This window comes from Charadrius vociferus, unplaced genomic scaffold (genome assembly GCF_000708025.1).
Source record: "Charadrius vociferus isolate BGI_N301 unplaced genomic scaffold, ASM70802v2 scaffold738, whole genome shotgun sequence".
NCBI lineage: Eukaryota > Metazoa > Chordata > Aves > Charadriiformes > Charadriidae > Charadrius > Charadrius vociferus.
This window is the reverse complement of record NW_009649467.1, coordinates 1,859,951-1,875,386: the sequence shown is the minus strand read 5'-3', so window position 1 is coordinate 1,875,386 and position 15,436 is coordinate 1,859,951. Positions and strand designations below refer to the sequence as shown.

The 15,436-nt window shown below is 37.8% G+C and overlaps 1 protein-coding gene across 1 annotated transcript in view; it reads left to right on the top strand.

Annotated features, from left to right (window-relative positions):
- The window catches only part of PHYHIPL (phytanoyl-CoA 2-hydroxylase interacting protein-like), a 36,412-nt gene that overhangs the window by 797 nt on the left and 20,179 nt on the right, over positions 1 to 15,436 (top strand). The gene's annotated exons all lie outside the window — the stretch shown is intronic.

The window sequence follows — 15,436 nt, the reverse complement described above, 5'->3', positions numbered from 1 at the left end:
CAGTAGTCCTTCCCCCGGCTGGCACGGCTGGGCCGTCTGACAGATGAAGTTTAGGTGTAGAGTTGTAGGTGCGGGTATGAAGGATTACCTGGGTCGAAGTAACCAGGTAAACGTAAGGTGGTGATGAGGGACACCCAAAACAAATTTACGTGCTTAAAACAACACTGAAAGCTGACTATGGTAGAAGAGAGTATTATCGTTTGTGCACAGCTGTGACTGACAAAGCTGAACAGACAAAACTGATGTCAAACAATGAAAAAATAGTTTATTGTAGAGTGGCATATAATTTGTGTTTATATACCGGATTATTCTCATCTTCTCATTTGACATTGAATTATCAAAAATAACCTATCATTTTTTAATGCAAAATGTGCTTTGAGTGTGGAATATATGTTACCTGGTAAATACACCGAGGAACAGAAATACTATATCAGCGAACAGTACGGTTGGATTAATGAATTTCCTTCTTGTGAGTGTATTTTTGAAGCATAACTGTTATAGGTGATGATTATAGACAGAGCCAGTCTGGCTTTCTCAGTTATTTTTTTTACAAATTAGTTGTGATTAAGCACTTCACTAGGCAGACTTAACATTTTAAATGCTGGATTTTTGTAAGATCTTTGTTTTTCTTGAAATATTCAAGATATTGACAAGGCATTGAAAAGTCTTTTCAGTAATTATTTTTATAGCTGCACTGAAAATTCTTTGAATATTTTAATGTTTGAATTAAGATGTAATATGCACTTCCATCTACTCATGCCTAACTCACTGCCTAGAGAAACCGAACTATGTTTATAGTAGTGGAGACTAGACCGTTCCTTTGTTAAAAAGCTTTTTTGTGTATATTTCTTTTTATTAATAACAGAGAGAAATGAAAATAGATAAATTCTGCAATCCTTCATATTTGTCTACCCCAAGTAATTGTAGTGAAGTACTCCGTGTTAATCATTATAGAGTCTATTTGGCTCAACATACTGTAGTAAAGGTCTGCTTGATTTCTATGGAATAGTGTTATACAGGCAAGCAAATGCAAAAATGTATTATTTTTAATTTTAATTCCCTTTTGAATAGGCTTCGCTGGAAAGCAACATCTTTCCCATAGATCTGGCTTTACAAACTAATCTTCATAAAGTAAGCCATTGTCATGTAGGGTCATTGCTTCCTACAATACATGGTTGAATTTCTGAAGGAGGCACCTATATTGGGCATGTCAGATACGCAACTCAGTGCCTAATTTGGCACAAGACTGTATTTGGGCATACTTCAGTATTTCCTACAGGTGGCACTTATGTATCAAAAAGCTTGTTTTAATGGGAACATAAAAACAAGCAAGCAGAGATCAGAGCATTAATCTTTCTAGGTAAGCATGCAAATGTGTATGCAACATGTTTAGATCCCTAATTACGTACTGTGGGTTTAGTTAGTGCATTTATATTATAAATACTTATAATTTATTTTAGGGTATCTTAAGGTGATATGTTGGCATCACTGAGGTTAATCAAAGTGTTGTGATAAATATCAATATACTACCCATAGTGAATTAAAAAGATGTTTGATTTTCACATTTTGAAAGTGTCCTTGATCTCTAAGCTGTAGTAACTGTAAAGGCAGTCAATGAAATGTTAACATTATATATCCAGCTATGATAAATTCTGCAGCATACTTAGTTTGGAATTGCAGGCAATGCTGCAGTATAAACATAAGCAATAATGGAATATTTATGCAGATAACAAAATATTTTTCTTATTTTCTAAGATGAGGGAATTAATATTCAAACATTTTGTATTCAGAAAAGTAGGTTATACCTCCTATGGAGGTATACGCAGGAGCCAGAAATCCAGGAGTTGGAGCGAGCAATTAATAATGTCACAATAATTTGTACCTTTTAGATTCTTTTCTGTGTTTTTTTTTTTTTTTTGCAAGCCTCATCATCTCTTTTAATGAATCAAGACCATTTAGAAAACTTACAAATATCAAATAAAAAGAAAACAAATGTATGCATTTTGGAGATTATTTTTTTGAAATAAAAACACCCGGTAAGATTATTTTAAAATGAATGCAACATTATAAAGCCAAGCATCAGCTCTTATTTTCATCATTCTCTGTTATTTACAAATGCATTTTGCATTATTTTTTCCTCTTATTTTAGGTGGGTCTACTAGCACAGCTTAGTATTAGTCTGTTGCACAGTCTAATATATAGCTCCTTAGAACTCTGCTGAACTCACTTTGTGTATAGGAAAAAGTGTATAATTTGTTATTTTCCTTTGCTGTATTTGAATATTGCAGCCATATTTCTGTAAACTAAGGCCAGGAAAGAATGTTTAATCTGTGCTAAAAATTCTGGTGATCTTTTTATAAAATTTGTATTAGCCCTACCTTGGGATTAAACCTTTCATAAATGGATGCCCTTTGTGTTATAGCAGGCCAATCCATGAAAATACATCTAACTTCAGAAAATCATAAGCCTTTGAAAAAAATGTACTTTTCTCAGACTCAGTACAACAGTCTTAGATTTTAGCAGCTGAATTTCCTGAAGCTCCACATTGTGGTTGTACAGCGCTCCCCCTACAGATACTGCATTTTGGTGGTAACCCAAGTTCAGGCAGGGTACCCCGGGAAGTAAAACTGGGAAAAAAGATGAGGTGGTGTTCACCCAAATGGGATAAATTGGATGAATGACGATGGAATGAGAATTGGGAACTTACGAAGACTAAACCTGGAGACATGTCTGCAAAGAAGAGACAGAAAGTTACGAGAATGTGGAGGGGGGAATGGGGCAGTCTGAACCACAGAGGTTAGGAGTAAAGGAAATTTACTAGGACTTGCTGAGCAAAGAGACTGGGACTGAAAAGACAGCCTTAGGAATAAAGAACAGGACTTTTGAAGTGTGACTGGGAAGTAGAAGAAGGGATGGGACAGGACCAAGTTCCAGGAGTAGGGCAGAAGTGGCCATGTTTTGGTGCGACAGCCAGAGAAGGTCAGTGTGTATCAGCATGTGCCATGTTCCAAAACCACACACGACCCCAGGGTACCAAATTCTCCTTGTTCACTTGCCAGCAAAGAGCTCTAAAATCCACTGTGTGGCATCCGTTTTCAGCGCTTATCTGTGGGAAGGATGGCAGTGTGGTATGGCTGATGTTTGGCCCATTAGCTCAAATGGTAGCATCTGTGCCTGTTGCTGTGCTAAACATTCCAGCACTGCAGGTTACCCATATGAGAATTGATCTGAAGCCACAGGTGGATTTTTAATCTTCTTTTTAGTTGCCCTTTTGTAAAACCTAAGAAATTGCAGACATACAATAGGTTATGAAGGTTACAGAGTTAAGCACTCAAAGCTAGGAAGTGGTGAAAGTTTGGTCCTCTGTGCAGATCCGGCATGGTGTTGGGATGTTTATGTTGTGCAGTGAATACTGGGGATGTTGAATGGCATGTTGTAAACAAGGTGGGGGAAGAAAGGAGAGAGAAATGTAGTTCTAATCTGGACTCTATTCCAGACTTTCTGCATGGAAAGAGCAAGAGCTGCCTACTTTTCAAAGGGGTTTATGACTTCTTGTGTTTCTTCTTTTCTGGGTGCTTGATCCTGGTACCATGGTGTCAGGTCTTCAGGGGTACTGATAGTCAACTGTTGCATCTGACTTCAGTGAGCGTAGGACTCTAAACATACAAAGCACAGCGCTAAATGCTTTGAGAAAAAAAAATGTTAACCACCTTCAGTAGGCACTGAAAATTAGTAACCATCTTTAACTTCAATATATTCATCAATGACTGGGATGAGGGGACAGTGTGCCCTCAGCAAGTTTGCTGATGACACAAAACTGGGAGGAGTGGCTGACACACCAGAAGGTTGGTCCGCCATTCAGCCAGACCTGGACAGGCTAGAGAGTTGGGCGGTGAGGAACCTAATGAAGTTCAACAAGGGCAAGTGTAGGGTCCTGCTTCTAGGGAGGAATAACCCTATACACCAGGACAGGTTAGGGGTTGACCTGCTGGAAAGCAGCTCTGCAGAGAGGGACCTGGGAGTTCCAGTGGATAACAAGTTGACCATGAGCCAGCAATGTGGCCTTGTGGCCAAGAAGGCCAATGGTATCCTGGGATGCATTAAAAAGAGTATGGCCAACAGGTTGAGGGAGGTCATCCTCTCCCTCTACTCTGCCCCGGTGAGGCCACATCTGGGCTCCCCAGTTCAAGAAAGACAAGGAACTACTGGAGAGAGTCCAGCAGAGGGCTATGAAGATGATCAAAGGACTGAAGCGTTTCTCTTAGAAGGAAAGGGTGAGACACCTGGGTCTGTTTAGCCTGGAGGAGAAGACTGAGAGGGGTCTTCAATGCTTAGAAATATCTAAAGGGCAGCTGTCAAGAGGATGGGGCCAGACTCTTTTCAGTGGTGCCCAGCAACTGGACCAAGGGGCAATAGGCACAAACTGGAACACAGGAAGTTCTGTCTGAACATAAGGAAAAACTTCTTTACTTTGAGAGTGCCAGAGCACTGGAACAGGCTGCCCAGAGAGGTTGTGGAGTCTTGTCTAGAGATATTCAATACCTGCCTGGATGCTTTCCTGTGCAACCTGCTCCAGGTGAACCTGCTTTGTCCGGGGGGTTGGACTAGATGATCTCCCAAGGGCCCTTCTAACACCTACCATTCTGTAATTCTCTGTGCCTTAGTTTTCCGTGTGTAAAATGGAAGCAGTATTATTGCCTCCCCTCACATAGATGTTTTCAAAATAAACTAATGAATGTTTGTTAAGCAGCAAGGCACTGTAGTAACCTGGAAAACCCATGAGGTGCATGGAAAAACCCATGATGGAATTCATAATTTTGTCTTCAGAGCAGAATATGAATAATGTCTAGCAAATAAGTCCTGGGACTACACACTGAACAATAGCAAATAGCTGTTACAAGAAAAATAGTTCATTATGTATGCACTATTCATTATGTATGCTGAATGAGTCAGAATTTATGTGGAAAAAATAGTATGTAATCATGCAGTTAAAGACTATATCATAATCTGAACAAACAAAGGGGCCAATTTAAGGTTATGCAAGTATACTGCATTGTGCTGTTTTCTGACTGTTGATGGCTTAAACTATACAATCTCACTAAAGTGCTTTTAAAGGTTTTTTTTTCTGTGTTCACTTCATATATTTGAAGATAGTATTTGGGTATCAGGATCAGAACTGGAATTGGTGTCTTGGCCAGTTTCAGTTGAATAAATCAATTTCATCACCTTTCAAGCACTTGACGCCATCAAAATTGTTTAGTCTAAGCAGCTTGTATAAAAGCATTACATCATACAAGCTAAGATGTCATTTCTGTCTTATGTAAGCAACTTGCATCTGTGGCTTTCCGTGTTATTTGAGCATGTCTCATGCTTTATGATTTATTTCAGAAGTTTATTATTATGCTGGATTTATTGGAGCATTCTGAACGATACTTCTGGAGTTTGTAAATGGGAGTTTTCACGGCCACTATCATGTACACATTTGTGTTTCAAACAGAAGGGATGAAGTGGTATCCTCCAGTCTCTGGATGCATTCTACAAATGCCTTTTTTGGCATTATGGACTATTTCTGAAATGTTACCTTTAAGTCTCAGCAAGAGGGGAAAATTGAATTTCTAGGTAGACTCCCACCTGAAGAACAACTGAGAGATCCAAATTTTGCAGTAATTATTAGTGTCCTGAATGGTTGGACTTGCATAGTTGTTTGGGTTTTTTAAACTATGAGAGTTTTGAGCACAGGAACAAAGAATTCATATTTTCATATCCAGCATAATAGAGAGGTGCTTCTAACTGTGATGTTTTGATAGGACACAAAATTCAGAGGGGTGTTCATTACTGTTTTTATTCCTCTCCCCAGCTGCAAGTTTCAAGATTTAAATTTGCTCTCTTCAAAATGCAAATTGTATCACTTTTCTGGGGTTTGAATGATGGAATGGCCCACTAAGACATGTATTTCTTCCATAAAATTTTATCTAACCTGGCTGAACTTAAAAGTAGCAATTTTTTTTTTTTTTTTTTTTTTTTGTTAGGCAAGCAATAATGCTTCTTCAGCTAGGAGCTAAGATCTTAAAAAGCTCTCTTGTTGTGAAGAAAAATACTTATTATGGCTTTTTAGCTTTACATTCTTGCCAGAGACTAAGATTTTCACATGTAATATTCCTTACTGTTAGGACATAGACAGATACTAAATGGAGCCACGCAACTCTTTTGAAGTCTTCATAAATGATCTTTAGAATTGTGAAAGAGGAAAAAACCTAACAATTTGCTTATGTCTTTCACTTCGTCTCACCATTGCAAGTATTTTATGTTGTCTTGTTTTATAGCATAAGCAATGACACCACTAATAACTAATGGGGCTTTGCTAAAAACTGACTATTCAACATCTCTGTTGAGACATCTCTGTGTCAAGAAATGTAGTCATCCCCATTCTTCCTTGATATTCTTTAATTTTTAGAGTTATTTTCCTTCCTTCTTTCTCTCTCCTCATCTTCTTTTAGAGCTTTATACCTCTCAAACCTGTGTAATTGATTATTAACTATTTTAACTGGCAATGACCAAGTTATATATCATTAGCTATTTAAATCTTGCCTGGTATTCTATTTGTGCCCCTATTGATTCAATTATTCTTCACTGAAACTTCTCTAGATCCTCTACAAAGCAGCTGAAATGCTTGATGTGTAATTATGCCAGATTCAGATACAGAAGCACTGTTCTCTCCCAGTGCTGTACACTGATATTGCTGGGTTGAAACTCAAATATATAATGTGGGTTTTGTAGTTAATTTCTACTCATTGTTATAATTAATGCTTTTTAAACATTACTGTCTCCCATATGTGTCCCTTCTTCTTTGTTTGTTGCGCATTATAGTTCTTAGAAGCGTTCTTTTATTTATTCTGTAACAGAATCCATTTTATCATTTTCTGCCTATGTTTCTAAGCCATTTTGTGCTTGCAGCTCCTTCTATTTTAATGTTGTCTGCAATACAGAAATGTGATCTTTTCTTTCCAGGTCATTCATAAAGATGCTTATTTAGCCTGGAACTACCCACAGGCTCTATGGTAGCCATATAGACACCTGAACTCCTTAGCTGCTTTGCCACGTATCAATCTCATCTGTGCCAGCCAATGCTCAGCCCTGCAGATCAGTAGTTCTTAGTAAGTACAGTAGCAGGAGGAATCATTCAGGGAAGAGAAATTCTGCTCACTTCAGCATTTGAGAAGTGGGAACGTGAAGCCTCACTTAAAATTTTGTATATCTTCTGCAAATCTCAAAGGTGAAACCCGTTTTACTTGACTAAGAGTTAAGCCATTAGTATCCTCCTAGTCTGTTTCATCTTCCATCTTAAACTAGATGTAGCAATTTTCTTTTCAGCCTACTAATCTGATGGCTCTACCACCTCTGGTAAACTATGTTCTGACCTCACTTCTCTGAGTTTGCTGTTTACCCTGCAGTTATGCCTGTATAATCTAGATAAGGGCCTGCCCTACAGGCCACTTCAGCTTTTACAGCAGCCTTCCAGTGAGGTCCCTGGTCCCAGAGACATAGCTTCTAGAACAAGCACAATGTTTCTTCTGTCATGTAAGGTGGGGGGAGGAGAGCCTATATCACATTCTTATTTAGAGTTCTCCAGTATTTCATCATTCATTTTTGAATGGGTTCCAGTCAGGCATCGTTATGTTCAATTGTGTCCAAAGGCTTGCTGAAGCTTATCTTCCTGACCTTGGGTTTTCCTTCTGGCACTTCTTTGCCTCATTAATTTTTCCTCCAAAATCTAGAAGGATCTTCTCCTTTACCCATTCTTTGTAATTTCCTCCACGTTTTATTATTCATGGCCTCTGTATAGCAGTTTTGGAGGCCCCAGCTTTTCTGAATAAGATAGTTTTCAGTTCCCTTTGTGCTGCTGAAGTAGTGCCAGCATCTTTAACCACAATTGAGGAGGTAATCTTTAAAAGTCCTTACAGTCTGCGTTTGTGTTTCTTAGTCGACTTGGTACAGTAGGTACGTCTGTCGTGCTGCCAGCATGCATGGCCTTTCGTGCTTTGTGTGACCTGGAAGGCTATATTTAATTCTGGCTGAACACAGCCCAGAATTGACCACTATGTTTTCTTTTCTCTTTTGACAGAAGTTTTCAGCCTTTTACTTGCAGACTACTTTCTTCAGAAATTTATAAACACATCTGAAAATATAATGCTAACATTGCCAATACACGATACATGTATAAAATATGTCACTGCTACAAGAAAGTATGAACAAATACAATGTTTGTGATGTTGGAACTAGCGAAAGCTCTGCTCCAGGATCACTTCCTGTGGTTTCCGCACTAGATTTTGTTATACAGTGGGGCATCCTTTATTTGACCTTGAAAATGTTTCCTTCAGCACAGAAGGTTTGGTTAGAATTTGTTGTAGTGTTTGTAGCTGGATCAATTTTCACAGTGGTGTTTGTAGTTGAATCATTAATCAATTTTATTTTATTGTTTTCACAGAGTGTTCTTGTTTTATTTATGCTTGAATGAACAAGCTGTTTTGCATGGATGTTTTCAAAACCAATGATTAGCTATACTGTTTTTATAAACTAACAACAGTTTCTGTGAGCCTTGACAGGTCTAGCTGCTGCCAAAAATGGGAAACCTTAAAATCGGTTTGGTGTTACTCTTTCATTCCTGCAGAGTTACAGAAAGTTTTATCAGAGTTGCACTCTTTCTGAGTTCCAAGTATAGAGTGGCATCTGGTCAGATGCAGCTGGCAGGTCTGGGAGAAGCATAGTTTGAGGAATTCCCGTGTTAAGTGTTCTATATCAATGCAGTCTTGTTAGGAGAATTCTGCAATTTGCAAGTGTCAGAGGCATCCCATAAATTTATTCCCTGACCTGTTCCATTGGCTTCAATAAGACTTTGTGTAAAACCAAACTTTTGTTGTGTGTATTCAATCTTATTTCATACAGATAGGCATCTAATTTGGAATTTGTCTCTTTAAGTTGCAGTTTGTCTGGATTTCATCTGTCTTCAATTTTGGGCTAGAAATAACAGTTTTAAAAGATTATTCTGTTTGGTTTGGTTTTTTTTCAGTTTACTTCTATATGTACTCATAGTTGAAGACATATGGACTTCAAAATCAGCAGGATAAAAAGATGTTAAAAGGTTCTTTCAATCTTGGCCAGCCATAAGTACTAGTATACAACTATCAGTGGAGTGATTCATGCTGTGTCGTTGGTCCTTTTAATCCAACTTATGTAAAGGGAAATTATACATGAGTTTATATAAAATAAGGGGTAAAATTAAGAACAGAACATGAAGGAGATTGTACTTTAATGCTACTAAGATGCATCTGATGTCATAAAGTAAATATTACGCACTTACACTTTTATGATGGAATTTATGCTGGTAATTTAAGATAAATGCTCAGGAGTAAACATGTGACTTTCAGAGTGCTAGTGTTCCTTACCAATTTCCAGCCTTTACACTTTCAGTGTAATTTCAAGGCATATCACTAATCACAGGAATGGAAAATTCCCAAGCTTATCTGCTCACTGAATCCATTTCATCACAGAGAAGTTGTGTCCTTCTGTGGAAAATACTGGAATTTTAGCCAGTGTTACCAGTGCTCTGATGACACAGCTACCACCTTACCCTTCATTTAAGGACAGATTTGAGCAGTAAGACTTCACACAGAATTTATTGGGATTGTCTCACCTCTGCCTACATGTAGAGGTTACTTTCTCCTCCCCCTTAGATGGAGGCACCTGAAACTCCAGTTACATTTCTTTGTTTCCTCTCTGTGTGAACTGCTTTGTACCATGCTTTGGAATGTCAACCCATTGAATATGTTGGTTCTGTACTTCACTTTGTCACTCTGCTTAGGTAGCATGGAGTTCTTAAATCCTATCTGATATAAGGCTCTCAGAATCCCTCTATCCTTTATATAGGTTATAGGGCTGAGAAAAAAACTGAAACCTGCATAAAAATTGAATTTAAAAAAAAATACAAGTTACAGAGTAGAATTGCCTGAACTATTGTGAATATATAATACATTTCAAATCACAGTTAAAAAGCACAAAGTGGTGTAAAACAGAGCCAAATCCTATTCCTTACAAGAGATCTGTGTGAAAAGCATGCAGCAATTACCAGTGCGTTGAAGTAAAGAAATGCTCATTCATCCTGCAGACTGCCAGGGTATCCAGTGACTTACAAAAGCCCACTCATGCTGAGCACCCTACTTTCTCAAGAAAAATGCTTAGTAAAATTGTGTTCCCCAGTCTTGAGTTCTTTCTGCTGCCCTTCAAGTGACGAGTTTTGCCTTTCTCTCTGGGCTTCCCTTTGCTTAAAAGAAAATTGAGTCTTAAAGGAAAATCCTTGTGCAATCAAGGCAGTTGGTTTTTCAGACAAGCTGGCAGGTCAAATTAAAGCTCATGTGAAAACAAGAGTGCCTCTCCTGGCTAGATTTGAACTCATATGACTTGAGGTAGAGAATACATTTTTGGTTCTGATTAAGACACAGCTGCAATAAATGGCACAAGTTGTTGCCAGCCAAATAAGAATGAGGTAAACAAGTATGAGCGTGAGTTTCATAGTCATAAACTAAAATGAAAGTGTTCTGTTTGCGCTTTTTTTTTTTTTTTTTTAGTGACATGTGAAAGCACAAATCATGAAAGGCCACTCAATTCTCTAATATACGGTTAATATTAAAAGCAGTAGAAGATTAAGGCCAATGCTTTGCCCTCAGTTACACTGTGTTAGCTGAAGGCATTGGAGCAATTAGGCCAGTGACCCAGAGCAGTGTAACTTGGATCAGAATCTGGCCCCAAGCAACTTGTCCAGGGTCATATAGTCAGTGCCTTCATCTATCAGATCTGTTTTCTTTTGTTGTTAGTCTTGGAGACATAGGCAGTTCCACAGTCTCAGAAGCAGCAATACTTGTTTATTCATCAGAAGAGAAAGACCTCATGTGATAAGAAGCTCCAGATCCCTTCCTGCTCTAAAATCTGCCCCTTTAGTAATCAGCAGGGTGGGAGTCTGCTGAAAAATGTCACTCCCTGTTTTCCAGCAAAACAGTACAGAGATAGCAGCCTTCCAAAAATACACCACAAAATGGGTCTGAGTGCAGTCTGAAGAATGGTCAGAGTTTTGTAAGGATGCATAGATACCTGACAACGCAGGCTTCTCCTGCTAAATTAGTAAAGTTCATGTAATAAATTGAGCTGGTTTTTTAGTAGTGTTTCTGCTGTAGTTACTTGCTTTTGTAATATGGAATTCCTTATAACTGAAGATATGCATTATACGCAAATTCTAGTATATGTAAGTGCCTGTAAAGTTAATCTTAATTTTTAAATTGCATTTAAATTAAACTAGAAGATGGTTTAGAGCCTTTTACATCCCGTATTACTTTCTTTCCCTTTCAGCAGCTGAGAAACGCTCATTCTAATTAAAATTTGTTTTTAAAATGCATCTTGTAGTCAACACATGCTGAGAAGAGCCACTTACCACCCATGTACTGTAAGCTTGCTGTGCTGAACAAAATGGGAGCATTACTTTAATTAGTAGTAAATACTGTGGTGGCTTAGTGTTTGTGGTCTGCTATAATGTCCTGTTTGATTTTAAGAAGGTAGAATTGCATTAGCCTAGCTTTGACGGTCAGGGGCATGAAAACCAATGGTGTGCCAGTAGGAGTTGTAGTGCAGCTGTAGCTATTTTTGCCACGCTGGAACTCTCATTCCATAGAAGGTTGCAGAGAAGCTTGTTGAGCTTCAACATGACAAAGTACAGTAAAAAGCAAAAACACATCTTCAGTATAAGCAGTCTAAGAGAACGCCAGTGTATGGGTATAAATCTCTTTGCATTTATAAGTCACTCAGCAAACGGGATGAGGAGCAAGATGCTGGTGTTTGGTGGTGTTATTTGCACTCAGTCTCAGCTTATCTGGCCAATTCAGTTTACTTGTTTTTGATATTCATGGGTCATAAAAGGAGATTTCACCACTTCTCCTCAGCTCTTTACCTTAAAGATTTGGTCAGTCCTAAGAGCATGGTAGGATCAGCAGATTTGCATATATTAGACAAGGGGAAAAGTATGTGTGATGGCATGTCAATTTAATCTTCTGGGCTAGGAGTTTTTTTATTGTCACATGATTATTCACAACCTTCCAGTTGCATATTTCTATCTGATAATGAAATTTCTCCTTTTTCTTAATTTCCCCATGTATTTTTTAACACAGTGAAAATTAAATTTTGTGTGCACGTGTGTGTGTTTAGCTTAGTATTTTACTGAGTTAACACTCCTCAACTTACATGTAATAGAAATGGGAAAAGAGGAAAAATTGGGTAATAGCGGCCCAGCCTTGTGGAACACTAAGTACTTTATAGAAGCATAGTGGCATCCAGTTTTCATTAAAAAATTCTTCCAAAAAATATCCATAAGGAGTAACGGAAACTCTAAAAAGGTGTAATTGTATCAACAGGGACTTGCATCTATTTCCATGTTAGTCTATCAGAAAGTGTAGGTTTTTGGCTGCTATTGACATTCTGAAAATGTGGTTTACTTTTGACTAAGTATAAATACTAAATGCTTTCGAGAGATCAGGATACCCAATAAGATTTTAATCTTAGTGAAAGAATAAGGTCAGCCTTGCCATATTAGCCCTTGCACAAAGTTTTTCTGATCAGTTTTTCAGTCATGTTTTGTCTTGTGCTTTGGGTTTGTGAAACTCCTGTGCCTCCACAATTCGCTTTCAGCCATCAGTATAAATTGTTAGGTATTTGCAGTCAAGTTTTCAGAAACCCTCAAGTAACTCAGCTTAAATCCCATTCATTTCAGTAAGACACTTCTAAATCATTTAGGTACTTCTGAAGATGTTACCAAATGTTACTTACATTTTTGCTTCAAGTTAGGATGGGTCAAAAATCAAAGGAAGAATTGGCACTGAATTGGAACAATTGGCTGATAACAACAGAGGACAACTCACAGTGATATATCTGAATTTGAATTTTCTTTATGGTAATAACAAAAGAGGAAACGATTATCAAGAAATTAGTTTAATGATGCAATTGAATGCATTATTTATTTTTAATTAAAATTAATTGAATTACAGTTATTAAATAATTTAGCTATAATTGTAGTTAGCAAGATATAAATTCATCCACATTCAAGCTTAAATGGTCCTGAGATGCTTGATCCTATTAGTGCTTTCAGAAAAAATATTGTGGGGTTAAAGTGAAAAACTCTGAAGCGTTTGACTCAGAAATTCAGAGAAATTGTTCTTGAGTACACTTTTTTGATAAAAGTTTATCCCTTTTAAAGTATCAGTTCAGAGGCTATTTCTGAGTCAGTGAGATGTAGATTTCTTTGCTATGGAAGTTCAGAAATTGGCTGCAGTGTAATACTTACTTTTTTCCCCATGTTCTTTGTCTTGTTTCCCTTTGGCAGGAATATTGCAAATTATCAGAGGTTGCTGTTGCATCATGAGAATCAAGAGAATTGACGAATGTAATATAGGAAATAATTACAAAGGATAGCTTCAGCTAGCTCTTAACATCTGTGACCTCCCTGTCTAGTCTCTGAAAAGAATTAGACTCCTCCAGCACAAAGTTAAATGTGAGCGCTAACTGTAGGTACTCAGATTATCTAATTTTGGAAACTGACTGTCTTCACTGAAAGGAGAGTGAGCCTGAGGAGACTAACTGCCTAAGGCTGATGTTGGTCTTTGTTAGTATTTTCTTCTTTCTTAGCATAGTACATCATATCAGTATTGCACATGAACATCGTTGCAAGTCATATGCATAAAATCTTTTGGACAGTAGCCTTTGCTTTTGAATCAGAGGATGCATCTTCTGTAGAAAATTTGTTCCGGGTGTAATTCCACAGACATCTGTGGTCTTATCACTGGAGTGAATGTTGTTCCCGCTTTTTCCTCCTTACCCTCTACTGTTACTATCTACTGTTATTTTTAAGGAGCAAAGAAATGTTTGGCTTTTATTATCTTTCACTTTGAAGGAGTACATATGGCCCAACAAATCCACTCTTGAGAATTTTGTATCTAAGCCAAAATTTATATTCGACAGAAACATAATGAGACTATTTGATTTCTGCTTACCTAATTATAGTAGCCTTCTCTATACAGATACACTTAATTTCCTGTTTAACCTAATGTTGCATTCAGTGTCCACTGAGAGAATGCTTCAGCTGTAGATCAAAGCCGTAAAGTCCTGATGGCATAATTGTGTTCCAAACAGTACCAGCGTAACTCTTTACTTGCTGCTGCTAGCTGTCAGGTTTGCCACACTTGCATTATGGATTCCCGTCGATGTTCATGGAAAACGTACTTATACACATCTGAGGAGATGAAGCCCCTGAGGTCCCATCAGCACAAGATCGCAAAGTATATGATAGTCAAGTGCTTTTGCTAAGGGCAAATGAGCATCTCAGTTGAGTTAGTATTCAAGCGAATGGCAAACCTTCAGGACTGTGTGTAATGCTTTTCTTTCATTATGCACTGTTCTTCAGTTGCTGTACTATACCTCCTGTCACATAGCAATTGAGCCTCTGAGCCATCTTTGTGAAACAAGAGGCTGCTTGCAGAACAAGGTTTCAGTCCTGTAGTTGACAGCAGGCAGTGAGAAACGAGGCTTGGGAGAGAGTGGGGTGCTGCTCGGTGGGAACTAAGAGCTTGCACATTTGCTGCTGTCACTGGCAGGATTGAGATATTGGTCTGCTCCTGATTTGAATCATGGGACCACTTGTAGAGTACATTTGTTCTCCATGTGAGAAGAATTGAGTCCTTTGTAAGAGGCTGAGAGAAATTCTTTCATACAGAAATCTGGAGATTGCTCGGTGCTTTATGTAGGCACAGTTTTGGGTTACCCTCTGCTGAGGAAGATGGCTCTCCTAAAGGCACAATTGTGCTCACAGAGCCTAGTTTTGTTCTCTTTGTTTTGCAATGTGGAATATTCCTGCTTAAGTCAGTGGTGTAGATTAGTAGGAAACAGCTAAATTAAGCCTTGAGTTAAAACCAAGTTACAAGAGAATCCAAATGTATATGAACACTTTAAAAAAAACCCTCAGTAAATATAGGTATACATATTAAAAATAAGTAATGCTTTTTTTTTTCAAAACTATTTTTTAAAATGTTGGACAGAGTGCACATTATCTTACTAGAAAATGCATAACAGTAGTATCAGACATGGAGAGGAAATGAGGAGAAGATTTAGAAGGGTTTATCCCTCTAACAGGATTTATAGAGCCAGGCATTCTCTCTTTATCTAATGTAGGAATTGGTTTTACAAGGATACTCATTTAGAAAATATTCTTAAATATGCTTATATAAATATAAAAATCTGTATTGGGAGTTAGTTTATCAGGATTCTGGGGAGAGGAGAGAGACATTTAAGAGTCTGAGACTATTCACTCATTTTTTTGTACATGAAAAGATGCACAAACAAAGCATAA